At 52.8% G+C, this 25,857-nt stretch overlaps 1 long non-coding RNA gene across 1 annotated transcript; it reads left to right on the top strand.

Moving 5' to 3' along the window:
• Positions 1-22,313: 22,313 nt before the first annotated feature.
• Positions 22,314-25,112, top strand: LOC138826476 (uncharacterized). Its single transcript, XR_011371728.1, has 4 exons — positions 22,314-22,422; positions 22,915-23,073; positions 23,279-23,492; positions 25,066-25,112. It is a non-coding gene; the product is annotated as an uncharacterized lncRNA (long non-coding RNA).
• The last annotated feature ends 745 nt before the right edge of the window (positions 25,113-25,857 follow it).

Raw genomic sequence — 25,857 nt, 5'->3', positions numbered from 1 at the left:
TACCATGGGGTCGGGGCAGAAGGTTGCAGGGCAGCTGCCACCACCCTGCTTCCAGGAAGAAAGCACACAGGCTTCCCAGCGAGCGCCTGGAGATTACGGCCTCTGGACACAGGTCTCCAAACTCACACACACCCGAGTGTGCATGTGCCACTGAGCAAGGGCCGCCCGGACCCCCAGGAAAAGCTCTGTCTCATCAAATTCTTACTCGCAACATTTGCCACATAAAGTAATATTCACAAGTTCCAAGAACTAAGGTCCTACCGTGGGGGGAGGGGCATTATTCAGCTTCAACAGTTACCAGAGTTAGACACCTGTCTCCACCGGGGTCCTATCAGAAACTTACGCAGCTGCCCCTCTGCAGTGGCCCTGCCCCCCTCCGCCCTGGTACTGGCCAGCCATCCCCTCGCTCATCTCCGTGCCCCTCCACAGCCACCTTTGCCTGTTGCCAGCAAGAAATTCTTCAGTACTTCCCAAAAACTGTGTAACTGCTCCTAAAGACACAGCTTCAAGGGGCAGAGGTCCTGAGCCCCGGGGCTCCGGCCTCTGCCAGCTCACTCCACCAGCGAACACAGTGCGCCCTCAGTCTGCAGGGTTTGTAGTGTCACCTGCCCGAGACACACAGGTTCCTGGCTCAGATATCTTCTTTTTCATCAATGAAGCACAAGCAAGCTGGCTTGAGGACTGACCGCTAACTAAACACAGAATGCTCTGGTTTAGAGCCCGCCCCAAAAGAGAAGGGCAGAGCCGTGGCCCCACCCAGCCAGATCCCTGACACCAGGGGGGCCTGATCTCCACACACCCCTGGGGGCTCCCAGGGACCAGGAGAGGGGAAATGCAAACCAAAGCCCCCACGGCCGGCCGACTGCCTTCAGTCCTGCCAGCTGGCTGTTGACGAAGACAAGGTCGAAGAAACCTGACCCCAGAGCCAGCGCTGTGAGTGGATTGATCGGGAAGTGCTGTTTTGGGAAATGGTTTGTCCCTACCTTCGAAATGTCAAACCCTGAGTTACCAGGTGACTCAGAATAACTCTAGTGAGCCTATCAAGTAAGGGCTGGGCACATGTGCACACACAAATGCCTAGGACAGCACTATCCTTAAGAGCCAAAAAGTGGCAGCAGCCCAAAAGCCCATCAACTATGAAGGGACAAAAAAAATGGTATCTAATGTTCTATATGATGGAATATTATCTGCATGTGAAAAATGATGACTCCTAATTTCATGCTACAACTTGGATTAAAATGTTAAGCTAAATGAAGAAAACTAGTCATAAAAGCTGATATATTTACATGATTGCATTTTTACTAACTGCCAGGGCCCATGGGGAAGGAAGGAGGGAGGTGACCGCCTAGGGGGTGGGGGTTCTTTCTTCAGAACAATTAGACTGTGAGCAAATGAGACTCTAACGAGACTGTGATGTGGCTGCCCAGTCCTGCCAGCGCACACAGCACCCTGATTTTTACACTTTACAAAGGCACATTTTATGAGATGTGAATTCTATCTCAACAAAGCTACTGTGTAGGAAACTACAGTCGTACATTTATTGGGCTGAGTAGTATTTCCTCCAAACTCCACATCCTTCCTAGCACCTCCGGTTGTGATCTTATTTAGAAACAGGATCACCTCAGGTGTCCTTACTTAAGGGGAGGAGCGACGGTTTGGGGAGGCCCTTAATTAACCAGTGCGACTGATGTCCTAAGAAAAGAAGAGGCCAGGGCAGATGAACCATGGTAACAGGGACAGAGACTAGAATAAGACAACCACAAGCCAAGGACCCCATGTGACAGGAAGGGCACCCCCCCTCAGAGTCTTCCGAGAAACAGGGTCCTGCCAACACCACAACTGTGAGAGAACACACTTCTGTCGTAAGCCACCAGAGGAAACCTGTGCATGTGCATGTGTGTGTGTGCATGTGGATGCGCACATGCAGATGGATGGATGATATATACACACATATATTATGAGTCAACAAGTTGACTTGTGATTATCAGACAAATACACCAAACAAAAGCCAAGGGCTGTCCAACTGGAGATCTGAACTAAGGTTCAGAAAGAAGCCTGGGATGCAGGAAGAAGGCAGCATGTTTCATATTCGCCTATGTTTGAGTCCTGGGTGTCCTGTTCATTTGAGCACATGTGAGAACGAAATGCGCCCCCTTTCCCTGCCCGTCCCGGCCTGTCAGCGTGAAGCCAGGCCACTCACAGGCCACAAGGAGTGAGCAGGCCAGAGTTAAACGAGCCTGGGCTCGAGGCTCACTCGGCTGCTGAGGGCGGGCAGTGCAGGAGAGCCTCCTGGCCGGCACCCTGCCTCTCCTCTCCTGGCTCTGATCCCAGGGATGGGCCCAAGAATGGCACCGCCATCCACTTGCAGGTGATGCCAGGCCACTGCTCCCCAGATCATGCCGCAGGTAATCCTGGCTCAGAGGGGCTGTGCAGCCCCAAGTCTACAGTGCGCCAACTGTGGGGCCTTCCGGGGTCTCCCCTAGATATGGGGTTAACAATGATGTCCTCCTGGTAAGTGATTACCTGACAGCAATAGGGTTCACTGAGTAACTACAAGGCACCCTGCAATTTTACAGGTTTTACTATCACCACCAATACCATCACCCCCTTGTCCATCAGCCCCTGCCTCCTGACCACCAGACTCACCACTGTCATGTCAGAATCACTACGACCACCTCTGCTACCACCACTATCACCACCATTATCACCATCACTACCACCCACCACCATCGCTACCATCCATCACCACTATTAGCATCATCACCACACCACCATCATCAATATCATAGGCATCATCACTACCATCACCTCCACCTCCACCGTGATCACCATGCTCACCACCACTATTATCACCACCATCACTATCAATAACCATCATCACCATCATTACCATATCACCTCCACTATCACTACCACCATCGATATCATAGCCATCATCATCGCCATTACTACCATCACCACTAGCCATCATCATCACCTCCACCATCACCACTACCATTACCAACATCACTATCACACCGCCACCATCACATCAAAACACCACCACAGTCTAGGTGGAAAGACAGGAAACAGAGAGGGCTCTGAGCCCCGACTCCTTAGGCTCTGTTCAGTATAGAAGGCCAAGAGCACAAGAACAAAACAGATGACACCATCTTCATACATGTTCTTTCTTTTCTGGTACAGGGATTGAATCCAAAGCCCTGAACTTGCTAAGCAAGTGCTCTGCCATTAGCAATAATCCCACTACCTCTATCTTTGTTTCTGAGATAGTCTCACTACCTTGCCCAAACTGGCCTCACACTCACAATTCTCCTGCCTCTGCCTCCAGAGGAACAGGAATTATAGGCATACCCCAACACACCTACTTGTTCATGTGTCTTGAAGGTTGACGATTTTAACCTCCAAAAACTATGCAGACCAGGAGGTGCTGGTGGCATGATGGGCTTTGCCCATCTCAGATTCCATTTGCCAGCTGGGCAGGGCTCATCGGGTGACTACAGTCGCTGCCTTGAGCAGTCCATCACTCCATTAAGTGGAGTCACAATGCTTGTCTGACATCTCAGATATGCAAGTTCCCATAAAGCCACAAGCAACAGGGAAGCACAATGTCCTCTTTTCCTGAATGACTCTGATGACATCTGCCAAACAGGCTCTGCCCAGAGCCCAGCTAGGACCTCGTCCCATGCCCCTCCCTGAAGGAAGAGCTGGGAAGGCTCGGTGGATAGAGTGGGCCACGCCCCCAGGGCTGACTGGGCAGGGAGCTCAGGAAAGCTGCTCAGAGCAAAGGATGAAGACTGGCCCAATGCACTGACCAAGACGCCAGCCCTTGGCTGCACATTGGCTGAACTTTCCACTTCCCTGGTCCCTTGACACTGACTAGATGATCTGCAGATAGCATTGCTAAATCTCAGCTGTGAAAACAGGGTCTCTGGTGAGGAAGGAGAGGGGCTGTGGACAGAAGACATGAGGCCAGACTCACACCTAGGTCCTGGCCCACTCCTTCCTGTCATCCTTACAACTCCATGTGGATCCTGGAGAGGGGACGAGACCCAGCCTGGCCCATCTATCTGTAGGCAGCTCATGGACACCCACCAGCCCAGTCCACATAGGGTATTCGTGCCAGGGCATGGGTGGCTGGGACAGCAGTGGGCACACTGGCCAAAATGACTTTCTTGTCCAGGTTCTCAGGCACTTTGAGATGCCGGGCAAGAAAGCTGCTTTTACACACCCACATGGTTGCTCGCTCAGGCCGGCTCCCCCTCATGACACATGCTGACTGTGCCTCTCCTGGGCCCCCAGCTCCAGCAGGGGCGTAGAGAGAACAGCTGCCCCCCACCCATCACCTGAGCGCTGGCAGAGGAAGTGACGCAGAATCAGATGGCTGCCCTGGGAAGAGCTAGTGTCTCGGGGCCTTTAGCTGAGCCCTGAGCTGAGTCTGGGGAGGCCAGTCAAGGTCACAAAGGGCAAAGAAGAGGCCCAGCTCATGCCCTAAGATGCACATGTATTTTAGTAAGTGGATTTGTCGTAGGCAGAGCCTGGGCAAAGGCAAGAAGGTATGGAGGCCTGCCAAGCCCATGGATAGGTCTGGAGGGCTGAAGAAACAAAAGCCTGTGAATTTCTCTATCCCCCCTCTCTAGCTGAATGGTTTCAACAATAACACCTCTTTAGGAATACTAAAAGGCAATGCAATTAAGAAAGATGAAGTGGAAGGGAGGAAAGTTGGTCTAAACAGAAGCGTTTGAAAGACGAAGGTCTCCAGGGAAGTGGATTTTGTCAAAAGCCTCAGCCTTCGGCTCAAAACCAGCCCCAAGTAGCTGCCGGGAAAAACTGGGGGTGTGTCCCCCTCAAGGCAAGAGTCATGGAGGGGCTGACCACAGAGGGATCAGGAGCACAGCCGCACACTCCCGTGGATGCCACAATTATTAGCGAATGCATTTTTAAAACGTTATCTTGCAAAGCTACAGAAACGCTCCAAGAATAGCACAACGAGCGCTCATCTGGATTCACTAACTGCACCAATTTTCCCCCACCTGCCTTACCCAGTCAGAAAGACACATTTCCATATAGACGCATCTAGTTCTACAGAATTCCACGACATTGCACGCCAAAGGCTATGACTTTGATGTCTTAAGACCAAGGACCTTAGAAAAATCACACACCCAACGGTGCTCTTTATCTGTGGGTTCCACATGGATCAAGCGTATTTTTTAATGCTTGCATCTGTACTGACATATAAACCTTTGCCTGACCCTCATTCTCTAGGACTGCAGCCCCGGGCTCTTCACACAGCTGGGTGTGCCACATGACCTGGACATAATTTGAAGCACACAGAGGCACTTCCCTAGGTTGTAGCCCAATGGTACACACCCTTATAGGCAGGACCACAGGAGGCTTGAGGTTGGTCCTGAAAGTTTTCTGGAACTCATCCCCTGTGGATACCAACAGAGGACTGTACAGGTATCAAAAATCAGAAATTTTACATTGATCATTTGTCACCATTCAAATGTCACCACCTATCACAACTGTCCTACACAGCAGAATGATTCCTCTCCATGTTGCAGGTCCAAGAGCGCTACTGAAGAGCAGCTGTACACAGGATGCAGGTGTCTGCCAGACTCACTCAGAATAGCTAAGTGTAAACGGAGAACACAATTCGATCAAGAATGACCACCGCCATCGGAGAAGGCACTGTCCTTGGTAGGAAGAAGGGAGCCTGGGACAGCCACAGAGAGTTAGGAATCCTCCACTGATGCTAGGCCTAGTCTTTGGCTCAAGTTTAGGAAATGGGAAGCCAGGAGACGTCAGGCACGACGGCCTTCCATCCCTGGGAACAGAGAGAGTGGAGCAAAGCAGGCCCACAGTACAGACAGCTAGGGACTGGGCTCTCACCTCTTCCTGCTGAGTCACAGTGGAAAGGCCGCACTTGCTGTGAGCCTGTGTCCCCATCTGAAAAGCCACAGCTTTACATCCAAACCTTTTGAAGCAGCGAAACATGCTTCCAGTTAGCACAGACTCTGCTGACAGTGTCCTGTGCCCATCTTCATTTCTCTGGTCCCTTAGCACCCATGAACTAGACCCTTACCACCCAACACCCAGGAGGCCCCAGCCTGTCAAGGATCAGTGCTTTCTGTGCTCCATTCACAGGCCTATGTGGTCCACAAGTCCCTGGCCACTCCCTCTACCTCGTCCCTCCCTACCCAGCCCCACGTGTCCTTGACCTTGACAATCCCCACAGCTTTTGCAGACTAAGCCTGGGCCCCTTGCTGCCCTGAGGTTAAGGATGAGGCCTTCCTTCCCTCCACTTCCCTTACCATAGGCCCACACTCTCAAAGTCTTCCCTGCTGCCAAGACAGTCAAGACGAAAGCAATACCAATAGTGGGTATGGGGCATTCTGCAGCAGACTCCTGAGTCCACAAAGCCTCAGAGAAGGCAGGGCACTTGCCCAAAGTCACATGTGTGATAGAACCTATTAAGCACAAAGTATTTGACCAAACACTAAAGTCATAGATAAACAGCAGGCTTGTCCACCTGAGACCTAGTGAAGAAGATTATTGAATACTGACCTCCCACCCAGGAGAGGCCAAGAGAAAAGACCAGTTTATTCAGAGCAGTAGCTCCAGGATCTACATGTTGAGCTGCCTGGAAGGGAGTATGGGGGCAGAGAGCCAGGAGGAGGCCTGAGTCTTTGATGGGAGATAAAGAATATGGTGAAGCTGGATATGAACGTTGTAGGAGGTGGTTTGGAGCCCACCAGAATGGGGACAGGCAAATTCCTATGCTTGGGTTAAGTTGCATTGTACATCATTATCTTTCTAAGATCCTTATCACCCCAGCCAGGGGTGACTCTTTCACAGAAAGAGGAAGCTGCACCCTTTCAACTCAGGATGGGGTAGCAGGGTCAAAGAGATCAGAAGCTGGCAGAGGAGATACTATCTCCATGGTTACCAGCAGAGAGAATGAGGCTCACAACAGGGAGATGATTCCACTAAACCCAGCCTTTAAATACAGATGTGCCAGGCAGCAGAGCTCCGTGGGTGGCGAACCCACTAGGTGAACTTCAAAGCAGTACTGACAGCCAGGAAGGCTTGGCCCATTTTTAAATAGGCAGCAAGAACTCAGGCCTTGTGCTCACGAGTGGCTGCCCTGCCTGGGCACTCACCAACATCCTGAAACCACAAAGGGAACTAGCCCTGGGGAAGGTACCGGAAGACAGGTGTCAGTCTTAACAAAGAGGGAATTACTTTAAGAACCAGCAAGGAACAGAACAGAGTTGGAGGGGATTTTAAGAAAAGCCCAAGTTCTGCTCTGTACAAATGGTCATGGAGGCTGAGGTAATGTCTAACACCAAATACCCAGAGAAGCAGGATTTGAACCCAGCCTCTGAACTCCCATTGTTCACACTGGTCTTCCTCATACCTTGTCTTGTGAAGGGCATTATCACTGACCCGTGCAGCAGAACAAGGACCTGGGACTTCTGTGCGGGAGGCAGTCAGGGCCCATCCACCCAGCCTGCCCTTAACAGCTGTGAGGCTCTCATGAGTGGTGTGGCCTCTGCGTCCTGAGGGCCTGCTCCGTGACAGCCCCACAGCCCAGGCTGGGGCTGCCACACTGACTGCTGGGCTCCGTGGACAGCAGGGACCCCTGGGTTCTACCTCAAACGTCACAACCTACCTCCAGGCCCCCATCTTCACCAGACCAGACAGCCAGGCTCTGACCTGCCTCAGGACGCCACGTACCAGCCACACCAGGACCTTCTACCCACGCCGCCTCAACCCCAAAGTCAGTCACAAGCACAGGACGGAAGATGACACTGAGACACCACGTCCACTTCCCGTGCACGTGCCCACCCCTAGACACCAAAGTCACTGCAGCCCTGCCCCTTCCGCCTCTGGCCCCGCCTTGAGCCCATGTCCTGGCCCCTCCCACTTCCAGGGCCCGCCCACCTCCTTGCCTTCTAGCCCCACCCTTTGGCATAAATAGCCATGCCCCAGACAGGGACTAAACTCATGTTCTTTATCTTTGTGTGGGTGAGTACCTGTCCCCTGCCTTGGACTCAGGGCCTGGGCACTGTCCCTGAGCTTTTGTGCACGAGGCTGGTGCTCTACCACTTGAACCACAGCTCCACTTCTGGCTTTTTGCTGGTTAGTTGGAGATAAGAATCTCACAGACTTCCCTGTCTAGCTGGCTTCCACCTAAGAGCCTCAGATCTCAGCCTCCTGAGTGGCTAGGATTACAGGGAGCACTAGCACCCAGGTATACCTTATTTTTTAATTGAGAGAACTGGTTACCGTCAGGTAAGCAGCTTTTACTACCACACTCTCCGGGGAGACCTCCACTCACCTCGCCTCCACCCAGCTCACATGCCCGTCTCCTGCCTCCAAGCTCCTTGTTCTGGACCCTAGTTCCTTCCTATCATGAGGGAGGGGCTGTTCATAGATGCCCCCTCACTACCTGTCTGGGATTGGAGAGGCCACTCCAATTATCCATTGGTTATCAGTTGTTAATTCAATGAAATCAATAAATCATCAATACAATCAATCAATGAAAACCTGGTTTTTCAGGCCAGAAACCCATCCCAAGCCAGCCAGCAACTGGTGAAGACTCCAGAATGGTGCCTCTTCTAATCAGGTTACCAAGTTGGTACAGTGTGTTACCAGGAAAAAATAAAACCAGAATGTATATTCAGAGGATTCAACAAAAACGAACATTAAAAAGGTGTTTTAGAAACCTTTTGATCTTTTGCATGAAATGAAATCTTGCCAGGAAATGCCCACAAAGCTGCCTCCCCCTCCTTTCCATTCCAGGCTCACTGTGACCCTTCCACAACCATCGAACCTCTCTGCCTGCTGGCTTCCTCCTCCTGACCCTGTGTGTGAGAAGCTGAGGAAGTGTGCACATACACGCAGGCAGATGCGTGTGCGCACACATACAATGCTCAGTAAACTCAACATCCCGGAGGGGAGGGATTGTCTGAGCCCCAGGAGTGAGGCCCCACCCATCTACCACTACCTGCCCCCTTGCCCTTCTTGAAACCCCACAGACGCTGACAAGAAGACAACATGGCAAAGCCAGAACCCCACAGGAAACTAGGCCTCTCACCAACCACCACTGCATACACAGCCCACCCCTGCTCATTGTGCCAGCGACTAGGGACAAGGAAGTGGCCCAGGTCAGGTAGCATGTGTTTCCTAGGCCCAGAAGTAGCAGCTGAACAGAGAGCTGTCATTTAGAAGAGCCCACTTTGTGCCAGGCATGTGCTGATCATGCTTCATCTCACTAAGCCCCCTTGTAAAACGGGTCCCCATTGGACAGATAAGGACACTGAGGCTCAAGAAGATGAAGTCACGGGCTGGGAAGGTGGCTCAGTGGTAGAGTGCTTACCTTGCACGCATGAGGCCCTGGGTTCAATTCCTCAGCACCACATAAGCAAAAAAGAAAAAAACCAGAAGTGGCGCTGTGGCTCAAGTGGTAGAGTGCTAGCCGTGAGCTGAAGAGCTGAGGGACAGCGCCCAGGCCCAGAGTTCAGGCCCCTCGACCGGACCAAAATAAAAAAGAAGAAGAAGAAGAAGTAGATGAAGTCATTTGTCCAAGATCCAAAGCTTGAAGTAAATGGCATGGTCAGAAATTTAAGGTCTCGCCGGATGCCAGTGACTCACACCTGTCATCCTAGCTACTCAGGAGGCTGAGAGCTGAAGATCATGGTTCAAAGCCAGCCCGGACAGGAAAGTCTGTGACATTCTTATCTCAAATAAAATCAGAAAACTGGAATTGATGCTGTGGCTCAAGTGATAGAGCGCTAGCCTTGAGCTGAAGAGCTGAGGGACAGCACCACGACCCAAAAAATAAAAGAAAAAGAAAAGAAATTTAAGGCCACTTCCTAGCTGCCCAGAAAAGGGCATCTGTTCTGTTTTCCATCCCTCAGAGTGGCATAAGGGCTGATTTGCCAGAAGATTTCCAAGAGTGTGCACAGCGGTGACTAGCCAGGCTCCTTCCTGAACACCAAGCCCAAGCCTCCAAAAATGAAGCATATTGTCAAAAATATCTGTAAATCAAGAGTTTCGCCATATTCCAGTATCATCAAAAAACCACCCACTCCAACTCCCCACCACAAACACAATTTCTGATAAGACTGCTACTTATCACATGTTCAGAATCCACATAAGTTCTCAACAAATAAAGAAGTCAGAGTTGTTTATCAACACTCAAGAGAACACAGTGACACTTCCTTAGAACATGCTGTACATATAGAATGCTGTGTGTGTGTGTGTGTGTGTATGTGTGTGTGTGTTGGTAGAGGAGCTTGAACTCGGAACCTCAATGCCTTCTCTTAGCTTTTATGCTCAACTCTTGTGCTCCTTGTAGCACACCTCTACCTTTGGCTTTTTGCTGGTTAATTGGAGATTAAGAGTCTCCCTGACTTTCTGCCCCAGTTGGCTTCAAACCATGATCCTCAGATCTCAGCCTCCTGAACAGCTAGGATTACAGATGGAACCATCAGGAATTTTGTTTACTTTCTTGAGCTTTTCACTGTAAAATCTTACCCAGTGCTGAAAGGGAGAGACACCTTGAGGTTTGGATGGGCAAGAGCTCTCCTGCAAGAAGAATTAAGTGCCATGATAGAACCTATTCCCTCAGGGCACTGAATTCCAACAGAACCTAACACAATTCCACAAACATGTACCAAGCAACAACAGTCACCACTGGTATAGCTCCTCAAATTGCTCAGAGCTCTGCAGCAGGGCCCACAGGAACAAGTGGCCCCTGGTCGTATCGTGGCAGGAAGGGGAGAAATGCTTTGGGCAACAAAACACAACTAGCAAGAGGTAGCAGAGGGCACAGTCAGGCAGCAAGACTCTAGGGTCTGTGACTCACCTGCTCTACTCTGTGGCCTCCAAGTGCCAGCCAGGACTCGAGGACAGAGCCACAAAGGTGGCCCAGGTAAGAGGCCAAAGTAACTACATTACAGACCATCAAGTCCCAGCCGTTCTGCATACCTGGGGGTAGGTGGCCGGCCCTTCCCAAGTGCTATGACATCCCGTGGGCTCATACACATGAATTTAGCACGCCCACTACCAACTTTCTCCATTCCATCGGAAGAAATGCCGTTTCCAGCCGCTTTAGAACTTGTTCTGAACACAAAGCTTTTGCCCTTTCACTGCTGCTTGCTGGCTCTTGGCGAACTGCCTGTGCCATTTAGGAATCTTCTTTTGTTTTACTGGGCAAAGGCCCCTTAAGAAATCTCCAAAACAGTCCCAGCCATCAGTTCATTTCTGTCTCATCTTATGCCGAAATGAGTCATGAGGCTGTCAAGTAACCACTGTAGAGGACAAGCTGAAGTTGTTTGGTGACTTCCAGGAAAAGAGCCGTTTTGTTGGCTTCCACATGGTCCTGACACCAGCATGGCCTTGTGAATTCGTGTGCCGGGGGCAGTCATCGGCGGGTACCTGCCAGGCACCTGCAGTGGACCCGAGCTTTGTGGGACGTTCTGAGATGGGAGCACTTGAAGAGAGCCCTGGCAGAGCAGAGCTGCGTGGCGGCCTCAGGCCAGCCTCCTAATGTCTGAATTCATCCCGATGTGGTCAGAGTTCTCTTCTTTGTTTCCACTGCTTTAACTCTATTGGGGCTGAATGAGGGGACCTAGTGCAGAAATGTCCTGGAGAATGGCTCCTGTGTCACTGGGGAAATGTCTCATCTGGAGGGGTTAGTGCTCCTCAAGTTTTCTATGTCCTTGCAGTCCCTCTGTCCAGATGTTCCATGCACAACTGATACTGAAGACTAAGCTGAGGGTCCAGCTCTGTGCCCCCAATCCTACCTAGCATGGGTGAGGCCCAGGACTCCAGCCTCAGCGCCGCAAATCAGAGACTGAAATATCCAGGTATTGTTGGAGTATCTATATTCCCTTTGTACTCTGTCAGGTTCTGATTTGGGTATTCCGGTGCTCTGTCAAGATGCAAATATTTTTACAATTGCTAAGAGTCTTGTATTGACCCTTTTCTTTTGACATTATTAAATGTTGCTCTTTATCTCTCCTAACATTTCTTGTTGTTGTTCAAGGTCTTATATTGTTTCTAGCTGTATCACTTGAGCTACACCGCCAGTTCTTTTTGCTGGCTAAATGCAGATAAGAGATTCTCAGATTTGTCTGCCTCAGTGGGTTCAAACCTCAATCTTCAAATCTCAGCCTCTTGAATAGCTAGGATTACAGGCGTGAACCACAGTGCCCAGCTCACTCTGGCTTTCTTATGGTGCTATTTGCATAATCCATCTCCATCACTCTAGCTGCACTTTGAATCTAAGTGCACCTCCTGTATTTTGGTGCTATGGTCTGATATCTTTCTCCTCACAGAGTCTGTGTGCTGAGTCAAATCACAAGTGCCATGGCATGAAAGGTAGAACTGTTGGGCTCCACCCCTTTAAATGCGATCAGGGAGAGGCCCTTCGGCAGACACTGAATCTGCTGGTGCCTTGGTCTGGATTTTCCACTTCACAACTGTGTGAAACAAATTCCTGTTGTTTATAACCAACCGCCCAGTCTACCATGGGTTTGCTATAGCAATCCAAAGCTGGATCCAGTCTGACAATATCGACTGGATTAAAATCCAGTCACATTTGGGGTTTGGGGGAAGGGTGGCTTTTCTATGGTTGTTTTGTTTTGCTGGCACTACAGGTTCCAAACTCCTCACCTTTTACCTGCTAGGCAGGCACGCTACCTCTTGAACTACGTCTCTAGCACTTTTGTCTTTGTTCTTGAGACAGAGTCTTGCTAACTTTGCCCAAGCTGGCCTCAAGCTCATGATCCTCCTATCTCTGACTCCTGAGTGGCTGGGATTATAGATGTATACCACTGTGCCCACCTATTTATTACTTTCTTTTGCATTAAATGAATTGTGTATTTCATCTGGATTTTAATTCAAGGACACATACTTCCAATGAGCTATTTCTATTTGTTTTAGATAGAAAAAAATGCCTCCCTAACAATTTTAAGCTTCTGAAATGGCTCCTTTTCAAATCAATCATTCTTTTTTCTCTCTGGCTCCAGTAAATGGAAGTTAATCGATTATTCATCTCACATAAGACAGCACGTACAAACTGGAAGGCAGAGGTAGGTGAGAGGATGGGGATCCAAGGCCAGCCTGGGCATAAGTGCGAGATTCTTATTTGAAAAATAAATCAAAGGGGGGGGTGGGAAGCATGGTTCAAGTGGTACAGCATCTGCCTAGCAACTGCAAGGCCCTGAATTCAAAGCACAGTATGGCGCATACAAAGATACTAACCACCACCTTCCTGAGGGAGGATGAGAGGCCTTACAAGTGGCCACTCTACAAGGTGGGGGCAAGATGGAACTCCACGAACTCGAGTCCTGACAGCTTTGTGCTGCAGACCAGGCAGGAGGGAAGGTCCACTGCTGCCTTCCACAGCCCCCGGGGGCTTGTGCCACTTTATGAGGGCACAGCCACCTCCCATGACCCCCTGGAGGGGGCACAGTGCTGGACACCTGCAGGCATGTGTTGGCAATTAAGACCAAGAGGCCAACACCTCCTGACCCTGACAAACTCAGGATCCATCCTCCTTCAGCATCTCTTCCCTGGAGGCCCGGCCCCCAAGACACCCCAGAACTCCAGAGCACCCAAGGTGAAGGACCGCTACTCTCCCTCACAGCTCAAGGCTGGATGATGGAAGCAATCCTCTCCAGTAAGGTAGGAAGCAATGGAATAAGGGTCTTAAACAGAGAAAGAGCATAAAGTAGCAGAACAGCCTTGCCACGCCTTAGAACCAGCTGGGCAAGCCAGGCCAGAACAGCAGCAGTGATGCCTGTACTGGTAGGTCCTGCAAGAGGTCTCTGGAACTCAGAACCCACAGAAAGTGAGGCTCAAACTCCTAAGACCTGGTGCAATTTGTACTGCGGGAGGATGCATAAGTTGGGGACACCAGCAGGAGCCACTACAAGCAGAAGTGGCCAGATGCTCCTGGATCATACCGAAGTGAACGCCTTGGCTGTAGGCTGGTGAGAAACAACTGCACGACCTCCCCGATGGCACACAGAGAGAAACCTGGCTGTCACCAGCAGGTGTGCACACAACCCCCTCCCTCAGAGAACTCACACCAGCTTTAGAAACAGACTTCTTCTTTATTTAGATGGTGTGGACAGCATGTCTCCCTCCCTAGGAAAGTAAGCCACTGCTGGGGCAAGCCTGGACCCCCTCTCTAAGCCCGCCATCTGGGGCACCTGGGGCACCAGGCCCTAGCAGGACATGAGGAGCTCTGCTAAGAACAAATGTACCTTGTCACTGTTGGACAGCAGACTGAGCTTCTTTACAGAGGAGAAAAGTGAAATGCAGAACACATGCAATGGAGGGCAAAGCTGCAGTGTGAGCCCTACCAGCCACCACTGAGCCTGGCCCTGCCCACGGGGGGACAGCCCCCCACAGTGCTGCCCACAGGACTGTCACATAAGCCAGCATAAAACTGTGCTGATGGAATTCAGGGCCTTGGGCATGCCAAGCAAGTGCTCTACCACTGAACTACACACCCCCAGCTGGTAATGTGAAGTTTTCTAGTAGTCATATTAAAAAAAACTTATGTACAAGTGCAATTCAGAAGCCTGTGACACACAGATCCTCTCAAGGTCGCATCCCAGTCTCCATCCACAGTCACACTGGGCAGCTCAGGACAGGCACCCGAGTCACCAAGCTTAGCGCCATATCTGGGCTCCAGATTACTGGGGCAGGGCTGGGAAGGTGGCTCAGTGGTAGAGCGCTTACCTTGCATGCATGAGGCCCTGGGTTCGATTCCTCAGCACCACATAAGAAAAAAGCCAGAAGTGGCACTGTGGCTCAAGTGGTAGAGTGCTAGCCTTGAGCTGAAGAGCTGAGGGACAGCGCCCAGGCCCAGAGTTCAGGCCCCATGACCAGACAAAAAAAAAAAAAAAAAACCAGATACCTGGGGCAAGCTGCAGTCCTGGCCTCAGGGCACTCACGGTCACCACGGCAGAGCCTCCTACACCTCCCAGATCAATGCCAGGGAATTAGCGGTCACTAAACATGACCCTGCTTTCGGCCCTCTCCTATGCTAATTCATGTGTTACCCACACAAATCCCATGGGCACAATGTCCTCTGGATTTCACACGAAAAAGTGGAAAAAGGCTCAAGCCCTGTGCCTTGGTGGCAGAGCGAGTCACATTCACCTGCATGCAGCAGTTAACTGTGAGCTCTCAGGGAGCACCTATTCCCTGCCTGGTGCCAGGAGGCAGGTTCATGATGCTTTGTTTTTCTGGTGATATTGGGGCTTGAACTCGGGGCTTGACAGTTGCTAGACACATGGTCTACCTTGAGGCCCTCTCCCCTTTGTCTCAGTCATATTTCACATAAGAGTCTTGTACTTTTGCCCAGGCTGGCCTTGGAGCTCGATCCTCCCACCCACCTCAGCCTTTCAATGATTACAGGTCTGTGCCACCACACCCAGCCCCTCAAGGTACTTTATTCTAGTTAGGGAGGAGGGGGAGCTGGTGCTAAATAAGGAAATAAAATCATTTTGTCACTTGCAGGTGCCCAGGGCAAGCGGAAAGTAGAGCCCCTACCTGGAACAGCAATTCAGGTTGATGTGTGGAGATGGAAGGGAGCCAGGCAAGTGAGAGCATGGAGCATTTCGCCTAGTAAACACAAAACACTAAACCAAGAAGAGAGTCAGACTGTTCCAGGAACCCGCAGAAAGGAGGCCAGGGCTCCCTGCTCATGCCAGCTGCCTCCCTCAGCCAGTCCCTCGGCCCCCACTTTGTCCCTTCTGCTCTGGGGCGTTCCCACGCTCTTACTGGGAAACAAGAGCCAACAAACCAGCCTCCAGCTCTGAAGAAAAGTGTGGACGAGTATGAACGCTCCCAGCACAGTGCCGGCACAAAGGGGGTAATCACAGCTGTTTGATAAGTGGCCGAACTGATGAATGAATGAGCAAAGAGCGAAGGAAAACTAGAGCACTATAGATACCAGTCATCATAACCAAGGGTGGCAACAGCCCGGATGTTCGCCAAGGGATGAATAGAAACCACACACCATGGAATATTAGTCAGCCACCAAAAAGAATGAACCCCAAACACCTGCTAGGATTCTGATACACCTTGGAAACATGATGCCCAGAGAAAAACTGGCCAACAAAAGCCATGTAGTGCACAGTTCCATGTTTATGAAACACACAGCAGAGGTCAGTCCACAGAGGATGAACACAAAATAGGCCCAGTGTTTCTGACAAAGAAGGATAAAAATGTTTTTGAAACTAGATAGAGGAGAATGTGAATGTACTAAGTGCCACCATGCTGTAAAATGGTTACGTCTTATGTTAATTTCAACTCAAGTGTTTTTTTTTTTTCAACTCAAGTTTTTAAACAGAGGAAAGAAGGTCAGGTGTGGTGGTTCACACCTCTAATCTCAACCCCTAGGGAGGAGTAGATTGGGAGGATCGCTGTCTTGAAGCTAGCCCATGTTAGAGGGTTAGAGGCTCCCCTCAGGAACTAGTGGAACTCAGAGCACAGGGCAGCTTCCCCCCACCCCGCCACACACACACCCTGCACACAGTCCTCCATGCATCAGGCATGGTGGTTACATTCCTGTCATCCCAGCTACCAATGATCTCTGCATAGAGGTCAGAAGGATCTGTTTTTGGCAGCCAGCCCTGGCAAGAAGTTAATGAGACCCTATCTGAAAAAATAATTAGAGTAACTAAAGCAAAAAAGGTCTGGAGCTATGGCTCAAGTGGTAGAACACTTTCTTAGTAAACCCTAAGTTCAAAACCAGTAGAGTCCCCGCCCCCCCCCAAAAAAATAGGGAAGTAGAAAAAGAGAATCAAAGAATGCTTTTGTGGAAGACAGACTGTGACCACACTAAATAACACTCCAAGTCAGAGCAAGCAGACACTGTGCCCGCCTCCAGAAGCATCAGAGAAATTGAGAGAAGACAGAGGTCCTGGGCTCAAGAAAGGTGAGCCACATCACCAGGTCCCTCCGAGGCTCCACGTGTGCTTTCCCCTCCCCGGCAGCGGGCACCTCCAGCCTGGAGGAAGGGACCAGAGCCGGTCCCAGGCCAGTGAGTGGAGCCAGCATGCCTCTGACCTGGCATACACAAGAGCATTAGGCCACAAAGAACAGCCCTGCGGCGCACACAGAGCCCCTTTCTCTCCCGACAGTGGCCCTTCAGCCAAGGCTGGGCCAGGGGAGCGAAGGATGGCAGCCTGCACCCAAGCTTCAAGACACAGGAGGGGTCCTGAGCACAGATGTACACAGTTGCTGAGTAAGGCTGGCTTCCTCAGAGACCAAATCTTGTGGCTGCTATGGGGGTAGGGGTCACCCCATTCCCCAAAGAGGTGTGAGGGGCATCTGAGGGCTACAGACACCTGACAGCTTAGCTGGTACCCAGGAAGGGGAGGAGAAGAGATGATATCATCACCTTGCTGGCCCAACCAGGAGGCCTCAAATTTGCTTTGCTCTGGAAAATTCCCACCAGACAGCAAGAGGCAATCGATGATGAAGAGCCTGAGCTGCCAGACTGGGATGATGGAACGTTCTAGAGATGGATGGCAGTGATGCCACTGAGCTGTGCACTTAAAGGGGGTTGCTATATGAGCCATTATTAAATATTAAATACACACATAAAAATACATCTAAAAATTGGTCAGATGCTAGGCCATAAAGAAATCGTCAACAATATTTGTTTTAGGTAGACATTATGCACACTACGTTCTGAATCTAGCAAAACTCAATTAGAGATGATAAGATAGACAAATCTCCGGGATTGGAGGCAAGCTTCTTGCCTTCACATCCTTCTCTGGAACTGACCAGCTGTGCTGCCCTCTGCAGGCTTCAGACCTTCTCTAGGCCCATGGCTTAGAGGCTCCCCTCAGGGACTAGTGGAACTCAGAGCACAGGGCAGCTTCCCTCCCACCTCCCTCCCACACACACACACACCCTGGACACAGTCCTCCTCACCCCCCACCTCCATGCATCAGGCAGTAAACATTTGGAGCCTCACAGATGCCTGCCACCACTGCTGAGTTCTATCAAGATGATGCAAAGCATCGCTCAGCCATTCAAACACAAGCGGGTGTGGCTGTGTTCCAATAAAACTTTATTTACAAAAACAGGCAGCAAGCTTTAGCTTTGCCAGCCCCTGGCAAAAACTTCAGTGCTGGGTAAGCACTTTACCAATGGAAACTGATTTAGAAAGACCACATTTCTCCATTCGCTTCTGCAGACTTAAAAGAACCAAAATATCTCCTGGGGTAGTCTTGTAAATAAATACTCCAAAGGCCAGATCAGAGCTCTGTTCCCTTCCCTCCCCCCCAGAATGCCCGCCCCACCTACTGCCCTAGGAGTCCACCTTTTTTTTCTTTTTTTTCTAGTCCTGTAGCTTGAAATCAGGGCCTGGGCACTGTTCTTGAGCTTCTTTTGCTCAAGGCTAGCACTCTACCATTTGAGCCACAGCTCCACTTCTGGCTTTTTCTGTTTATGTGGTACTAAGGAATCAAACAAGGGGATCATGCATGCTAGGCAAGCACTCTACCCCTGAGCCACATTCTCAGCCTCTGACTTTTTTTTGTCAGTTGTGGGGCTTGAACTCAGGGCATGGGCGTTGTCCCTGAGCAATTTCACTAAAGGCTAGCACTTTACCACTTTGAGCCACAGCTCCACTTCCAGTTTTCTGGTGGTTCACTTGACATGAATCTCATAGACTTTTCTGCCCAGGCTGGCTCTGAATCATGACCCTCTGATCTCAGCCTCTTGAGTAGCTAGGATTACAGGCGTGAGCCACCTGTTCCTGGCAAGCCCATCTTCTCCCTTCTGCTTTCCAACAGGATCCTGCCCCGCTCCAGTGTTTCCTGGACATTCCCAGTCAGGCTCCAGCCCCAGCTCCAAGAGGGAGGAGCCTCCCAAACCTGCACAGCACAGAACCCCAGACCATTCATACGTAAGTGGAAGTGTGCCAATAAAACTTTATTTACAAAAATAGGCAGCAAGTCCTGGCTGGCCGGCCCCTAGCAAAAGCCCAGGTGCTGCCAAGCACCAGTGGCTCACGCCCGTCATCCTAGCTACTCAGGAGGCTGAGACCTGAGGATCGTGGTTCAATGCCAGCCCAGGCAGGAAAGTCCGTGAGACTCTTATCTCCAATTAACCACCAGAAAACCAGAAGCGGTGCTGTGGCTCAAGCGGTAGAACGCTAGCCTTGCGCTGGGTAAGCACCCCTCCCAGCCTAGCCCCACCCCTCCTGCACTGCCCCTGTCCCCAGAAAGGCTGGAGTAAAGAACACCTTCTCCAAAGGCATAAGGACCAGAGACAGGACAGGACAGGAAAGACCCACTGCCAGTCCGGAAGTGGGGGGGGGGGGTCCCCCTCTGGGCCTCTGACTGCGGCAGCCCCAGTGGCCGTGGCCTAGTGCACCCTGCCTGGGGTACCAGCAGGTGCACTGCCTAATCTCACATGCTGGCGGCCTCGCAGGAAGGTGCTTTTCACTGTGGGTGTGGGCCATGGCAGTGAGCCAGGGAGTGCCTGCCGAGCACTCTGCCCTGCAAATGCTCCTCCCTCATCAGGTGCTCCATACCTCAGCGGCTGTGCCACCGTGCCTGGCAGGAGTGGGAGGTGAAGCAATGAGCACCACAACTCCTTGCATAACCCCAGCTCCCTTCCTCAGACAAAGCCACTGAACACAGACAGTCAGGCCCTGCCACTCTGACCCAGCCCCACTCTCTGGGCAGGTGGCTGCTGCTATGTCACTAGCTCCACTGTTGGCTGGAGGACAAAGGGGGACCTCCAATGTGGCACTCGCTTCTGACAAAGTTTAAGGAAGTGTGTTGTTACCACTCATCACACACTTCCTCTTCAAAAGAGCCACCCATGCCCAGCCAGACCACTGCCCACTGGTTTAGGAAATGAATGCTCAGAGAGGCCAACCTTCTTACCTAAGACCACACAGCAGTCAGAAACAGGACACAGATTAGTCTAACTTCAGAAACCTTGCAAGTTGGTCCCCTACTGTGGAGGAAGAGGCTGACCTAGGAGAATAGGGACATGTGGCAGCTACCCCCAATTCCTCCAAGGGAAAACCCCCATTGGGTTAGAAAGCCCAGAGGACAGGCACTCCACAGGTAAGTGAGAGCAGGGTCTGGATGTCATCTCTAGCTGGTCTGCAGATCCGGTCCTCAAGCAGCCAGGAAAGAAGGGTAAAGCCCACCGTGTCCCTCTCTGCAGCCATGACACTGCTCATGACTGTCTACAGAAATCAGAGGATTCCCACAAAGGCAGGCTCGGGCCTCCGACCTCACTGTGTCCCCAGACACTAGATCTGCTTAAGGGGGGAGGGGAGGAGCAGATGCATACTATGCTGTATCTATGTGTAAAGTTCTGACAGGTACCCGTGAGGGAACCACCAATCTGGCCCACTCAAGAAAAACTGAGTGTGGGACCTTACTGTATGAATAGGAGTTCTCCATACAAACAAAGGAAGAGACAACCATCCCATGTATGTGAACAACCAGTGTAAGGACCCATCCAGGAGCCTGCGGGGAGAAGGAAAGGGTGGCCCTGGGAAGCCAGGATGTGGTACATGCCGCATAGATTATGGGCAGTGTGAGCTAGGGATGTTTTATGCAGAAGTGAATTGTCTCACTGTGCTCAAGCATGCTTGCGGGCTCTTGCTGGTTAAGGACGCAGGTGAGAGCTCCCTCCAACTCTGGAGCAGGGCGCCTGGCACTGGGAAGCTTGTAGGAGCATGTACAGCAGCATGCGCCCGGGGAGGGGTCCTGACCACTAACCCCGCCCCCATCCCGGAGCCCTCATGGGGGAGGTGACATTCGCCGTGCGTGGAGAGGGGAGAGGTCTGAAGCTGCTCCTGGCAGAGCTTCTGACCTGGGAGGCACAGGCCAAAGGACATTAGTGCCCCACCCGGTCAGATGTACGAAGGGAAGCCGTGGCCTGGCGAGGGACACTCCCTGACCTTGGCCAGGTGAAGGAAAGGCGTTCCCACGGAGGGGATCTACCGTCCAAGGCCCGGGGGCAGTGTGCCAGTGTGTGCACAGGGGGAGGGGGCGGAGGAGCGCCCGCCCGAGATGCCGACGGTACCGGGGAAGGAAGGGCTGGCGCCTGCTGGAGGCTGAGCCGCGGCGGGCGGGCTCTGGAGCAGGGCGGCCGGTGAGGGTGGGCTGGGAGGAGGCTCGCAAGGCGAAGACGCCGGCCTGGCCGGAGCGGGAGTGGGGGGCGGGCGGCGCGGGCGCGCGCAGGGCCGCGGAGGCGCCGGGCTGCGCGCAAGGTGCCGGGCCGCGCGGGCCGCCCGCCCCCGCCCGCCGTCGCCGCGGGCCCGGGTGGAACCCGCCTTTCTCCGCATCCCGGCGCCCCCTCCGCGGCGCCCACGTGGGCGGAGCAGCCCGCGGGCGGCGGCGGCGGCGAGGGCCGTGCGCGCGGTGCGGGGCGGCCCGCACCGTTCCCGTCCGCCACCCCCCCCCCCGCGGCCGCCCCCGGGCTCCACCCCCGGGGCACCGGGCCCGGATCCCACGGTCCTACCTACGGCCGAGCGGCCACGCCCCCCGCGCGGAGGCCGGGGCGCGTGAGGAGAGCGGTGGAGACCGGGGTGTCGTGAGAGGGGCGGGGCGGGGCCGGGGGTAGGGGAGCGGAAGGGCGGGGCCGGGGGGCGCGGGGGGGGGGAGCGGCGGCCCGGGGGGCGACGGCCGCGGCCGGGAGGGTGCCCGGACGGCGGGCGGGCCGGGCGGGCGGGCGGGCAGGGCGGCCCCGCCGCGGCGCCTCCCGTCGGCCCCGAGTCCGCGGGCCCCGCCGCCGCTCGCCGTCCCCCCGCGGCGCCCCGGCACCTACCTGCTCGGCGCCCCGGGCCGGGCCGGGCAGCAGCGGCGGGCGTGGCGAGCGCAGCCCCGCGCCGCATCCTCCGGCCGAACCGCCCCGCCCGAGCGCCCGCCGCCGCCGCCGCCGCCGCCTTACGAAGGACTAACCGGGACGGAAAACGAACGCGTGCAAAACATCAAATAAGATGGGCGGCGGCAGCCGAGGAAAGGCGGGCGGAGGCGCACACGCTGGGCGGCGGCGGGGGTCGCGAGCTCGCGCGGGCGGCCGGCGCGTGCCGGGCTCGCGGCTGCAGCTCCTGAGGCGGCCGGGCGCCGGCTCACCGCGCGGCCCCGCCCCTCCCCCGAGGAGCTCCTCCTATTGGCGCGTCGTCCCGCCAGTCAGGGAGGGAGCGTGGTTCCCGCCCCGCCCCGCCCGGGGCCGACGCCGGGAGCGGTTCTGCGCGAGGACCCCGCGTCCGGAGCGTGCGCACTGGGTCCCGGCGGGGCCAGGGTCCCGCCGCCGAGCACCCCCCCCTCGGGTTCCCCGCGCCTCGTGTGTCCACGCCGTGCCCGGGAGGGACTTCCAGAAAGGCCCACCGCGGGAGTCTCCCGGGTATGTTTCACGCGGAGTGCCCGACCTGGGCGGGGACTGGAACCTCGAAGGACCCGAGGTTAAGCGGAGAGGTTCGAGGACACGGGAACGAGCACGCCGTGGGCCTGAGACGCCGTGGACGCTCCCCGCGTGGGCCTGGCCGGGAGGGGCGTGGCCGGGAGGAGGGGCGTGGCCGGCCCCCGGGCTGGCAGGTGCGGGGAGGAGCCTGTGAGGGCTGACTTGCCCGAAAGCAGCACCTGTATCAGTCAGGGTAAGCCGCGTGGAGCCACAGTAACAAATAAGCCCCCAGCGTTCCAGGCTTGCTTCTTGCTTACACTCCTCCTCCTACCTGGGCCGGTGGGTCTCTGTTCCCCAAAGTCAATCTGGGGTCCACCTTGGGGGGGGGCGCTCCTCCAGCCGAGTACCCACAGTCCTCTAGGGCAGTATGGAGGGCAGGGGGCAAGTTGCACTGGGTGGGACGCACGGTGCAGGGCGTACGCTTCATTCCTCCAGGCAAGTCACCTGGCCATGGAGAATCACCGCCGGCCTCCCTCGATCCGAGGCTGGCGAACTGATGCCCTGGCTGGGTGGGGCGTGCGGGCCGGAGGAGACTAGCGTGGACCCCGGGGGAGCAGGAGACGATGGTGAAGGGGAAGCAGAGCCACAGAGGAGGTAGGATCTGCAGGCCCTGCTCCGACCTGGACCCAGCGGGAGGGAGAAGGCCTTGGGGATGAGGATTTGCATAGGTGTCTCACTCTCTCCCATTGAAGGAATACTTGTTGAAATCCTAACTCCCCGAACCTCACAATGTGACCTTGTTTAGAACTAGAATTACATTGCAGATGCAATCAGTTAAGAAGATGTCATACTGAACTAGGTGACCTGGACTCCAGCTTCTACAAAAATAGGGAATTGGATCCAGAGGCACATAGGAGAAAACGGCCATGTCACACGCAGGCCGAGGCTGGCTGTGTATCAACTAGTCCAGGAACTCAAGAAGACTAGCAGCAGCCATAAGAAAGAAGCTGGGAGCCCGGCTTGCAGCAGAACTTTCCCTGCACCCTCCCAGAGAGCCTGCACCACTCAAGACAGTAAGTTTCTGTTACTGAAACCACTGGGTTTGTATTACTTTGATACAACTATCAGTTAAGGATTGCATTTGGCTGTGAGTCTTAGAAATCTCCTCTGCAGTGGCTGGAACAATCCCCAAGTCCACGGTGGCCATTCCTCACTTTATCTGTCAGTCACTCCTTTGTCTACAGCATGTAATTTTCTTCCTTCTGGTGTCTTCAAGGTGCCAAGATGGCTGCCTGCCTTCCAGCATTCATTGTTATTCCAGTCAAGGAGAAAGGTCCCCTGTACCCCTGAGTCAGCTGGTTTTAACTGCTTTTCTAGAGACTTCTGTCTGGTTGACCAAATAGCATTAAATGGTCACCTCTCACTTCACAGGCAGCTGAACAAAACCATTTTTTTAACTGGAGAGGCATTTTTCAGATAGATTAAAAATTAGAGAATTTTGTTAGTGAGGAAGAGAGGAAAAGTTGGTTTCCAGCAGGGAACTGTGTTGGATCAGGGCTTCACAGAACCTGGCGTTTCTAAGTCTCCCTCCTTGAGAAAAGGAATTTTAAAAATCACAAGCCGGGCACTGATGGTTCATGCCTATAATCCTAGCTACTCAAGAGCCTGAGATCTGAGAATCGCAGTTCAAAGCCAGTTGGGGCAGGAAAGTCCATGAGGCTTATATCTCCATTTAACCACCAAAAAATAAAAAGCTAGAAACTGATCTGTACCTAGCATTGTGCAAAAAAAAAAAGGCTCAGGGATAGCACCAAGGCCTGAGTTCAAGCCCCAGAACTCACACACACACACACACACACACACACACACACACACACACACACACACACACACACACACACACAAATTACAAATAAAACTTTGGTATACAATGAATACATACTTAGAATAACAATAAAACGTAACAAATTTTAAGTGTTTCAAGTTGACAAATATCTCTGTCATTACACAATTCAGAAACAAAATTATTTATGAACTAGTAACTTGATGTCCACATTAATACTTTTTTGTGTCTATTTTTATTGTTTGTTCCTTCTCTTACATCACTTCTTGCTAGGAAAAAAATGATTTTATAGTAATTATTTCTCTGTGGAGAAAATAGGTAACTCAGAGTTACTAATGATGGGGGAAAAGTAATGTATGTGAAGAAAACTTCCTCATTTTCTTCACCCATCGTACCACCTACATTTTCAACATCGTCTTCAAGTTGGGGAAAACATCCATCTTTCATAAATGGAATGCTAAAATGATAAGAATTGCATTTCATTGATCTTGTCTTTTTTGTGGTGCTAAAGTTTGAACGCAGAGCCTTGCGCTTGCTTGGCGAGTATTCCAACATTTGAGCCGTGCTCCCAGCCCTCTGTAGCTTTAGTTAGTTTCAGATAGGGTCTTGTGCTTTTGTCTGAGGCTATCCTTAGATCATAGCCTGGGCTAACTTGTATGCACCACTATGCTCAGTTTTCTGGTTGAGATGGAACTCTTGTTTCCCTAAGTAGCTGAGATTACAGGTGTGTACCCCAGGTTCCTCCGTCTTTCTTACTGTGATTTCATGAATATTCATGATAAACGGCCGATGTGAAATTTCAGTTCAGCACAGCACTTCTTGACCTCAGTACCCACGTTGGACTCCCTGGGGGACAGCTGGGGGAAAACGCAGAAGTCTGGGTTCCTCTCCATCCAGCTAAAAGGACCCCCTGAACAGCAGACCCAGGAACTGCCTTCTGCTGAGTGTTCCCCTTGACTCTCGCACCTGCCTGAACCCAGGACTTGGCGGATTCTAGATCAGCTTGCACTTCTGAAGATCTGCAGACCCCACGCACACTTGGGAACCCTGTGCCTCTTCCTCCTCATGTGCTGCTAGTGCTGAGCACTGTGGTGCCTGCTTCCAGATGCTCCCTGTGGGCACCGCTGGCAGCCCTAGCACCTGCCAGTGAGCACTCACTGGACAACACCAGTTGGGTCAACGCATGCACACATACCCCACAGAGGCCGTGGAGAAGCCCCAACCCCACTTCCATTCACTACACACCCCAAACACTCTGAGCCACTGCGGCTCCCACTGTGAAAGGAAATAAGACAAGGTTTTGGAAGGAAAGGGACACAGTTGTGCACTGCCCCCCCCAAGTCCCCTCTGTCCAAGTGCTGCTACATCTCAGAACATGACCATGTTTAGAGATGGTGCTCACAGAAGCCGTAAAGGTAACATTGATCATCAGAGAGGTCCTCATGCGGCCTGCCTGGGGTCCCCAGAACAGGTGATCATGACACACACGCAGACCCTGGCAGGCAGAGAAATGCCATGGCAGAGCAAGGAGACCCCAACGAACCCCCGATCTTGGCCTCCCAGCTTCGAGACCCATGAAACAAAAAGGCTGGGCT

The sequence above is a fragment of the Dipodomys merriami genome, unplaced genomic scaffold (genome assembly GCF_024711535.1).
Source record: "Dipodomys merriami isolate MVZ:Mamm:240054 unplaced genomic scaffold, mDipMer1.0.p SCAF_143, whole genome shotgun sequence".
Taxonomy (NCBI): Eukaryota; Metazoa; Chordata; class Mammalia; order Rodentia; family Heteromyidae; genus Dipodomys; species Dipodomys merriami.
The sequence above is the reverse complement of the archived record's forward strand: the minus strand, read 5'-3'. Positions and strand labels throughout refer to the sequence as shown.